The following is a 4,264-nucleotide window of genomic DNA, read 5'->3' on the forward strand; positions in this document are numbered from 1 at the left end:
GCCCCCAACGTGATTTTTGCGTCCGAATGGACCCAAAATGGACATGTAACCTTCTTTCATGATTCTAAACATGATTTTGTCATCAAATCTTGTTAGTTTTGACCCCAAAGTGGTGAAATACTATCCCCATTCACTTATGATAGGTTCACCAAAATTTATGTTTCTCGCGCCGGATCTCACCCGTACAGGGCGTGAGTCTTTGTACACTACAGGTAAGTGAGGAAAGGACTTTTGGCCTTATTTTAAGGCTTGGTTGGCATTCATTCAATTGTATCTAGACTAGCCATGTCATCACACAAATTATGTGTAGCTAGCCATCCTCATATGATTATGATATGTGTGTTGTGTTTTACTTTCTCAATGCTAAATAATGATGTGCTTGTGTGATGAATGATGAGATCATTGTGTATGATGCATTATTAGTCTAGATGCCGTAGTCGGCTTGGAAACGAGTGCATTAGTGGCCCATGGAATGGGACGCGGTGGCACTATACAATCGTACTATGTCATATAGGAGCATGTGATTTAGGATTATCATCTTCCCATGCTACGACCCTTCTCAATAGGGGTTGAAGTGTTGGGTTACCATTTGGGGGGAAGTAGTGATCGCAGTTGTAGGGTCACTGTGGCGGTTAGACATACGCCCGGCTAGTCATTAGGACAGTCGACAACCTCAGTGGTATATTCAAGAGGGCCAATCGTACTGCTTTTAAATTGCTGGAGTCAGCACCTTTACTTTCTATCATTTACTTTTATGTTGAGAGCCAGTAGTTGGCATGCTTTATTTTTTCGAGTACTCACAGTGGGCCTTCTCCAACAACCCTATGGGCGTATCGCGGGATGGAGTTCGCGGCTCGTACCCGGAGTATACGCGCACTGTGGTTGTAGTAGCACTAAACCGAAGACTTAGTAATGTTTAGGTGGATGAGGTTTAAAATGAATTGCATAGCATGTAGTGCATATGGATGTGATTGTTGTGTGGTCCTTCTTTTTACTTACTGAGCTAGTGAGCTCATCCCATGTGTACACCTCTTTTAGATGATTTTGTAGGTCACCCGCCTAAAGGTCAAGGGTCGGGCCCCATAGTTGAGTTTTCCGATGGGCATTGGTGGGTCCCCGAGGAGTATGAGCATGGTACGAAATGCACGTGCGAGGGCTGTGCTGCAGGACCGTAGTATTGATGCCGTACATGGTTTTACTTTTTGATTCTTTTGGTGACCCTTTTTTGTGTACTTGGTACATGAATTGTTATTCTTTTTGTGTAAATATCATGCCTGCGGGACCACATGTATTTATCTATATACTACAATTTGGGTATCAAGTATATTGGGGGTATTTATAGGCAAATTGAGTCTTTCACTGAACTTTTGAACGTTCATCTTAGATGTGTGTATGCTGTGGTTGGGTATTGTATCAAATGATCCTAGCAGGTTTGGGTCAACCGGAGTTAATCCGATCATCGGTCCGGTTCTGAGTGAACGAGATGTGACAGTGTGAGCCATCTCAGTGCTGGTCTTGATAAAGTTAATATGAAGGCCTGTCCAATCTAGTTGTCTACAAGTTGCCATGATTTGAAGATTTGACAATGGTGAGGAAGACTTTGCGATGAGACTTGGTGCCTCTTGACCCGTCAAATCTATCGGTCTGCCATTTGAACTTCTCGAGAATCCTTGCCCCAGAGAAGAAACTCTTATCATCAGAATCCACCACTTAACTTTTCAAACTCTTTTCCTATTTGGATTAGATTTTCCAATTTTTCCAATTGCTCTCTAAGTTCTCTTTCTTTCTCCGTCTCTAGAGGTTCCACTCGGACATATGCTGTAAATTCCTCTTCCTCATCTTCAATCACCACTCTGAGTGCAGGGATCCGAGAATAGGTTCCTCGTTAACTATTCGGGCGAGTAGGTGAAACTCCTCGTTGACCAGTTAACTTGACTTGTTCTAGTTCTTTGAGTCAACTCGAGAAAAGTTCCCACAATAACCTACGGGTCCATTCTGTTCCAATTCTCCTATAGCCTGTGCTGATTTATCTCTGGGATCAATCCTGGGAGGGTTTCGAAGCATGTGCAATATCTGGGCCAATCCACTCTTGACCTCGGCCACTTTTGTCTGTAAGGTCTCTACGGGCTGGACCCATACTTGCTCGGGTGATTCAGGGTTGTGTGGATCCATGTGAATTGGGTTATAATCACTTGGCGGTAGACAATCTCAAAGAGACGATGGAGGTGACACTGGACTTAAGCGAGTCAATCGATTACTCTAACGTGTCCAAATGGACCTCGGAGAATACTTAAGGTGTGGAATTTTGCTAGAACCAAAAGTGGATTATTTTAGGATTCTTTTATTCCCAACCCTTTGTTCATTCATCCACTCAATTATACTAGATTAAGAACTAATGATTCATCCAAATTTAGTCCACTTAATAATAGGGAGTGGATAGGAGTTGGTGCGCCTAGTCCACTCAATATCATAAATGGGAGATATACACAAATGGCTTGACCAGAATATTCTTGTAAGATATTCTTTGTGATAAAACTATGCTTTCCTTAATCTTACCCCACTAAGTGACTTTCTCCTAGTTTCCTCGGGTCTTTTAGATTATTTGGTATTTTGCGGGACTTTCACGGGAATCACCCCAGAGTCACATATACCAAATCATCTGTATCACATATCTAAGGAGGAAGGGCACCTTTTATCCAAAACCCACTTAGGAGAGAATTTCTTCATAACTAAAATGCATTATAGGAAGATTCCTTTTCAAGACCTCAAACAAATTCTACAGATTAGCTTGTGGCATTCCTAGCATTCTCCAACTATTTCCTATATGATGCGAGTATGCAGTGGATGCAATAAAACCGACAAGGGTTCCTTAACAGGATCTATATACGCAAGGTACGTGATCCTTTTGATATACCCATAGGTACGAGATCAAGGGGGTGACTTCCTTGCCCATTACTTGTGACTACACATGAGGATAAGCAACTGGCCATGGGTTGGTGGAACTGTGAGTGATTGTGTGCAAAAGTGTAATGTGAAAATATCATTATCCGATCTCAGAATGTCATAAAGTACACGGACCTCCCCGAGGGCGCTGGCACAAATACAAACATCCTCATCGTTTAAAAATACCCCAAACCATTGTACAGGAAGCGGCTACCATTTGCTGTCAGAGTACTCTCCATGACATGCACTGACCTCCCCGAGGGTATGGGCATGAAAGCGAGTCCCTCACCAAATGATTTCACTTTGAGCACGATGCATGATGTGGTTAGCGAATACAATTACAAACACGGGGTTAGCCAAACATGTTTTCAAACAGATGTGGGGGAAAATGTTCTTGCATTTAATGGTAGCATCTAGTGTCGAAAGCTAGACATTTCCCTAGTGGAGTCGCCACTGTGAGGGTAGCAGTCAGAATTTCTCTTCTTCTCCCCTCTGGTGGGAGGGGAAAAAGATTTGTATTCGGCCCTCTCTCCTCTCTTTCTCTTTCTTAGGGAGGTGAGTATCATGTGTGTTTACCTGTGGGCCCTGCATTGTCGTACCACCGCTCGGAGATACGTAGAGGCCTATTTCATAGGAGTGTAAAGGTCATCATTGAGACGAGGATTTGATAATGGTCCAATACGGGGGATTGGGATGAAGCAAAAGGGTTTGGAATCGCCACCTAGGATTATGGGCCTAGGACCCAGGGGTGGGCCCAATTCCTGAGAAAAGGGCCCAAAATTTGGTCTGGTCTAGAGATTTAGGGTACGTGTCAGGTTGTAGAGTTAGGAAGGTGTTAGGTACCCAATCTACCCAGTTCAACCGGTCTTCCTACTAGATGCTTAAGAACAAACATTTTTTAAAATTATTTCTATTCCGTATGCATGGCTAAATTATCCACATATATACATTGACTAAATTTAAATAAGTATGTACACTAAAATAAGGTCAATATAAAGTCTATATTATGCTAATTTCGGGTGAGAAATTATACCTGAGCTCGACACCTATTTTGGGTCAAGAGGGGTGGAGCCCCAATTAGTGCTAGCACGAGCTTTCTTATGGATTCTCCTAGCTTAGGGGAAGACGGTTTGATCTCTAACTTCCTTTTTCTAGAGATGCTGACTGTGGTAATATTCGGATGGAGTTCCAGCTAGGATCGGTTACTTTCGGGCTTAAACTGAGGTGTCAATTCAACAAAGCTTCCGCTAGGGATGGGCTACTTTTAAATTTTGGCTAAGGTAGCACTCCAACAGAGCTTCCATTGGGGATAGGCTATGGG

The sequence above is a fragment of the Macadamia integrifolia genome, unplaced genomic scaffold (genome assembly GCF_013358625.1).
Source record: "Macadamia integrifolia cultivar HAES 741 unplaced genomic scaffold, SCU_Mint_v3 scaffold927, whole genome shotgun sequence".
NCBI classification, from domain to species: Eukaryota; Viridiplantae; Streptophyta; class Magnoliopsida; order Proteales; family Proteaceae; genus Macadamia; species Macadamia integrifolia.